The sequence below is a fragment of the Vombatus ursinus genome, unplaced genomic scaffold (assembly GCF_900497805.2).
Source record: "Vombatus ursinus unplaced genomic scaffold, bare-nosed wombat genome assembly UNPS02014286.1, whole genome shotgun sequence".
Classification (NCBI taxonomy): Eukaryota; Metazoa; Chordata; class Mammalia; order Diprotodontia; family Vombatidae; genus Vombatus; species Vombatus ursinus.
In genome coordinates, this window is record NW_020954064.1 from 89,322 (window position 1) to 96,165 (window position 6,844).

General features: G+C 37.0%; 1 pseudogene; it reads right to left on the reverse strand.

The window, feature by feature from the left end:
* Positions 1-364: 364 nt before the first annotated feature.
* Positions 365-6,844, reverse strand: part of LOC114042178 — a 26,603-nt pseudogene continuing 20,123 nt past the window's right edge.

Below are 6,844 nucleotides of genomic sequence, written 5' to 3' on the forward strand. Positions count from 1 at the left end.
TTCATAGGTTTTTTCCCACTATTATTTTAAATCATCATTCATATACTAAATGTCTGTTTTATTTAAGATATTTCAACACAACAACTAATCTAATTCTACTTCTATTCAGAAATCAGGCAATATGACTCCAGTCAAAATGCTATTAGATTCAAATTAAACAAAAAGATGACCTTAAGAGAAAATTGAAGGCACATAAGCTAGATCCATTTAAAATATTTTACTAACAATTAATTTACTAATAATTAAAATAATTTTATTAATAATAATTCATTAATTAATCATAAATTCAAAATAATTTATTAATACTATACCAGGAGCTACCTTGGTATTATTAGTAAGGAAGAGCTTAAAAACACCTGACTTCTCAGAGATTAACTTTGATTTTCAGTATCTCCAGCATATTTCTTTCTGTTCTCAGAAGGATCACATAGCACTTGGGAGCAAAGATGCAAGTGAGAATCCCAGCACTGGAAGTCAAGATGGAGAAGATTTCCATGGCCACCATGGCCTTGCCTTTGGTGCTCTGATATGTGGGCAGGAAGGATATCCTGACACTGCAGAATACAAGCATGCTGAATGTCAGGAACTTGGCTTCATTGAAAGTGTCTGGCAGATTCCTGGCCAAGAAAGCCACTGTGAAGCTCCCCGAGGCCAGGAAGCCCATGTAGCCCAGGACACAGTAGAAGGGAATGATGGAGCCCTCATTACACTGAATGATAAAGGAACCAGGCTCAGCATGTACGTCCATCTCTAGGAATGGGGGATATGTCCCAAGCCAGATTCCACAGAGACACATTTGGATTAGAGTACAGATCAAAATGAGAGAATAAGATGTTGTGGAGCCCAGCCACCTCCTGAGCTTGCTTCCTGGCTTTGTGGCCCTAAAAGCAAGAACCACAGTGATGGTTTTGGCCAAGATAGAGGCAATGGTCACTGTGAACACAACAGCAAATGTGGTTTGTTGTAGGAGGCAAGTGGCAGTGTTAGGACTGTCAATGAAGAGCAAGGAGCAGAGGAAGTGGAGGCTGAGGGAAAACCAGAAGAGTGTAGCTGAGACTGTGGTTATTAGCTTTGACTATGGGGGTGTCTCTGTGTTTCACAAAGACTGCAAGGACCAGAGCAGTGAGAAGAGAGAAACAGAGAGTTGTACAGGTCAGGGTCATTCCAAGGGGTTCTTCATAGGCCAGGAAGGTCACAATCTTGGGGAGGCATTGATCTCTCTGCCTACTTGTGTACTCATCTTCAGGGCACTGCAAACACTCCTCTACATCTGTGAACAACAACAAAAGAATCTCCCTGTATCTCATATAGATCATAGTTTTCTATTTCTAATAAAGCACAGATTTAGTCATTCCACCTTGAGCTCAGCCTAATGTAGTTCTCCTTCTAGTCTGAAGGAAAAGAATTCTAGAAGCTGAATCAGATAAACGCCTTTTTCAGTATCTTCATATCTCCACATATGGATAAAATAATGTGCTGAAAGTATTGATTCCCTATCATATGTTTACTAAATAAAAATTTAATTTGTCTATAATCCATTCCAATATTAAACCACCTACAATGAGCCCTAAGGCATCAGTTTATAGATAATCCTATATTTTCAGAATAGAAATGAGACATTGAAACCATTTCTTCTGTCATTTTTTTCATAGGTGAAGGTCACATATTAATAATAAATTAGAAAAAAACATTTTAAATGTGTTTCTTTTAAGGCAAGGTCATAATTCCAAATCTTCTGGGTTCTTATTGTGCATGATTCTTCTTTTCGAAACCAAACGTTCTTCAAATAAAGTAATTTCCACAATGATATTGGTTTTTTTAAATCAGAAAATATACTGTGCACATATGACAATGGTTCCTTAGTTTCTATTCTTAATGAGGATGTCAAACTTCTCTCCTTTATGTTTTCTAATCATCGTTGCTTTAATTTTATTGTGTATATATGCATTACTCCAGCCTTAAAGACTATTCCTCTCACAAGGTCTGTTTCTTATATAATGTACATACATATATATTTCTTTTTGTTTTTTTCCCAGAATTATTAATAAACTGTACAATCATTAACTTATGTATATGAGATTGGGCCAAGAGTGAAATACAGAGGGATGCAATTGAAAGCACATGAAAATAGATGTTTCTTTGAGTTATTTAAATAACAGCATTTAATAAAATGATAAGATAACTTAGAGATTATTCATTAGTCAATAAGAGTGATATGGCAAATTTAGTCATTACTGTGGAAACATTAGGAGAAAAATACTTTCCAATAGGTGTTGGGGTAGGAATATATGAGTAAAACTAATTAGTAGCAGGTAGAAAGAAAGGTGACTAGTCAGTCGACACAATCGATACATGGGATAGTCCACTCAGTATCCTCATTTCATTTGTATATTAGCACCATAAAATTTTATGTTATCCTACTCCTACATCCCATCAGGGAATGAACCAGCCCTGGTTTTTCACCATGTAAGCCCATGAAGATTTTATTCAACTGTGGCAATCAATGAAAAAAAATTATGAAAAGCAAACATTCTAAAATATGGTCTTCAATCCTATGTACTTTCCCTAAAACATACTTCATAAATAGCAGAATTGTGGAAGCATTAAATAGTTTTGTGTGAACCAAGTAGTTTATATCTCACATAAATATTGAGTAATTTTTTATTCCCTCTGTATTCCCAATGTGAAAACCTGCTCAGGTGACCAATAAGTTGACATACTGCAGGAACGCCTGCGTGATATAAATATTGAAATTCTTGATATATGAAACATGAAAAAAGAAAAGATGAAACTAAATGGAAAGATGTTCCAAAAGTTTACCTTTAAGATTAAAACTTGATAGATTTGATGAACTGAGAGCAGTTTGATCTATTTTAGAGTCCAAGATAGACTGAAGATTTTAGCCATAGCCAGGAGTTACACAGTTACACAGAGCTTGTGAAATGTAAAGTGTATGTCTTAAATAGACTATCAGAAGATGAAATAAAGATCTTAAATCAGTATCAGCTGAGGAGATTGAAATAACGGTAAAGGAACCACCAAGGAGGGGATAACTCCTGCTTCTGATGGTTTAGCAACAGAATTGTATGAACTTAGTACCAATACTACAATCATTATTCTCAAGAATTTACAAAGGATATTACTTAATTTTTTGCTTTAAATAGTATTTTATTTTCCCCCAATTACAAATAAATTAAAATTTAGCATTCATTTTTAGAAGACTCTGAGTCCAATTTTTCTCCCTCCCTCTTTCTCCTCCCCTCTTCTGAAAATGGTGGGCAGTTTGATATAGTTTATACATATACTATCATGTAAAAATATTTCCATATTCATCATGATTGTGTATGAAGAAACAGATTAAAAGTAAAAAAAAAGATCACAAGAAAGAATAAAGTAAGTGAAAAAATACACTTCAATCTGCATTCAGAGGTCATCATTTCTTTTTCTGGATCTGGATAGCATTTTCCTTCATGAGTCTTTGTATCATTGTGTTGCTGAGAAAAGCTGAGTCATTCATAGTTGATCATTACATGATGTTGTAATACTCAGGACAGTGTTTTTCTGGTTTTGCTCATTTCACTTTGCATCTGTTCATAGAAGTCTTTCCAAGTTTTCCATTACTCTGTGTGTGTCTCTCTGCTTCGAGTGTGTTTTTTGTAAGCAACACATTGTAGGATATTGGTTTTTGATCCACGCAGCCTTCCACTTCTGTTTTATGGGAGAATGCATCCCATTCACATTCACTATTATGATTATTACCTGTGTATTTTCTTGCATCCTATTCTTCCTCCAGTTTGTCCTCTCTCTCCTTTCACTCTTTCCCACATCACCAATGTTTTGCTTCTGTATACCACTTCCACTAATCTGCCCTACCTTCAGTCATTCCCCACCCCACTGTTTATTTAATATCCTCCCCTCCTACTTCCCTGTCAGGTAAGATAGAGTTCTATATTCATCTGATTGTGTACATCATTCCCTCTTTGAGCCAATACTGATGTGAGTTAGGTTAAAGCAATGCCCATTGCTGACCCTTCCCCCATCTTCTCCTCCACTGTAATAGGACTTTCTCCCATCTTCATGTGAGATAATTTATCCCATTCTACCTCTCCCTTTCTTCTGCTCCCATTTTACTTTTCTTTCTCATTCCTTATTTTTTAAAAAGTCATTCCCTCCAATATACCTTATACCCATACCCTCTGTTTATGTTTACTCCTTCTATTTGTACTGTTAGTGAAACAATTTTTAAGAGTTACAAGTATAATCATCTCGTGTAGAGATGTAAACAGTTCAGATCTATTGAATCCCTTCTGTTTTCTTTTCCCTTTTTATCTGTTTATGCTTCTCTCGGGTTTTTGATATTTCAATTTTGATTGAGGTCAAATTTTTAATTTGCTTCTGGTCTTCTCCTTATGAAGGCTTGAAATCTTATTTCATTGAAAGACCATTTTTTCCCCTTGATATATTATGCTTAATTTTGTCAGGTTAGTAATTCTTGGTTGTCGTCCTAGCTCCTTAGCCCTCTGGAATATCATGTTTCTCGACCTCTGATCTTTTAATGTTGCAGGTGCTAAGTCCTGTGTCATCCTGATTGTGACTCCCTGGTATCCAAATTGTTTCTTTCTGGCCACTTGCAGTATTTTTTCCTTGAATTGATATTCTGAAATTTGGCTATAATATTCTTTGGGGTTTTTATTTTGAGATCTCTTCCCTGAGGTGATCAGTGGATTTTTTCAATGCCTATTTTGCCCTCTGGTTTCGGAACATCAAGGAAGTTTTCCTTGATAATTTCTTGAAAGATGCTGCCCAGGTCCTTCTTTTGAATATGGCTTTCAGTTAGTCCAATGATTCTGATATTGTCTCTCCTGGATCCATTTTGCAGGTCAGTTGTTTTTCTCATGAGGTATTACACATTTAATTCCATTTTTTTTATTCTTTTGAATTTGTTTAATTGATTCATGATGTCTCATAGAGTTGTTAACTTCCACTTGCCCAATTCTAACTTTTAAATTGTTTTTTTTTCTCCAATTTGCTTTTGTACTTTCTTTTCCATTTGGCCAAATTGTACTCTTTAAGGAGTTGTTTTCTTCAGTGGATTTTTGTATCTCCTTTTCCTCTTGGTCAGTTCTACTTTTTAAGCAGTTTTTCAAGCTGTTGAGTCTTTTTCTCACAATTCTCTTGCATTATTCTCATTTCTTTTCCCCATTTTTCTTCTACCTCTCTTATATGATTTTTAAGCTCCCTTTTAAGCTCTTCCATGAGTTCTTTCTGGGCTTGAGATGACTTCCCATTTTTTTGGGCTTTTGCCCATAGGTGTTTTGACATTGTTATCCTCTTCTGAGTTTATGTCTTGGTCTTCCCTGTCAACATAATAACTTTCCACGGTCAGATGCTTTTTTTTGTTGTTGTTTTTTGCTCATACCCTCCCCCTTTTGTTTTTGGAGTTTTTCCTTTTTTTTAAACTTGAGCTCTGCTCTCAGGGTGGAAGGAGCTCTGTCTGTGGCTTCTTGTTCTAGTGGCTGCAAGCCCTGGCTATTTACCTGGTGCTGCACTGATCTTGCCCTTAGGCCCTTTTGTCTGGTGCTGTGCAATGGGGTAGGGTGGGGGTTGGCTGGTGCTGGAAGCCATGGAACTGGCAGATCACCTGGTGTTGAGCTGGGGTACTACATAGTGGTGTCTGGCATGAGCTGTTGTGTGGTATGGTTTTTCTGCATTTCCCTGGGGTTACACTGAAGCACATGGAAGTCTGGCCACTGGAGGATGCCTATTTGCTCTGGGCTGTGCTGATGCATATGAAGGTCCAGTTCCATAGGACTGCCAACCCAGGGCAACGCTGAAGCACTTGGAGGTTTGGCCACAGTAGGACACCTGCCTGCCCAGGCCTATGCCAAAGCACATGGTGATTCTCAGAGCTGGAGTCTGTCATTTCCCCTGGCTATACTAAGGTCCTAGTGTTGGTGTTTGTCTGCTCCACCACACTGGGGCTCAGAATATCCCACTGGTTTGCTGAGGTGCGGCTTGCTGCTCGCTTGCTGAGACACTTCTTATCCTGGAATGCCCTCTCCTTTTACCTGAATGAGATGGACCTTTCTTAGCAATCCTCCAAATCTCCTGGGCTAAAAGACCACTCCATTCTGTCTTTCTGCTGGTTCCACTGTAACAGGATTTATTCTGGGGTGCTATTTTATGGTTGGTTGGTCTTTTGGAGGTGACTGTGGGAGAGCTACTGTGATTTACTGTTTACTCTGCCATCTTGGCTTCCAGAAGTCTCTCCATCTCATTTTATGGATGAGGAACTATACAAAGGGTATTACCAGATACATTTTATGGGGCAAATGTAGCCCAATACCTAAAATAGAGAAGGATAAAATGCAGGAGGTATCTTTTAATATGATTAATAAACATGTGTTCAAAAATTTTAAATAAACTCCTGTCAGGTATCTACAGTGATTCCTCCAAGATATCATTCCTCCTATGCAATATGAATTTATATTAGACATACAAGAATAGTCCATTGGGAAAAAATGGCATTAAATTTAAAATATTAAAATTTTAAAAAATATATCACCACATAAAATAACCTTTTAACAAAATAAAGCAAGGGGCAGCTAGATGGCACAGTGGATAGAGCACCAGCCCCGAAGTCAGGAGGACCTGAGTTCAAATCTGACCTCGGACCAAACACTTGACACTTACTAGCTGTGTGACCCTGGGCAAGTCATTTAACCCCAATTGCCTAAAAAAACAAACGAAATAAAGCAAATACTTATTCTGAAAATACTACATAAAGAAAAAGGTAAAGAGGGACTTTTTATATCATAATATATCTTTAAATAGAAAACATTGT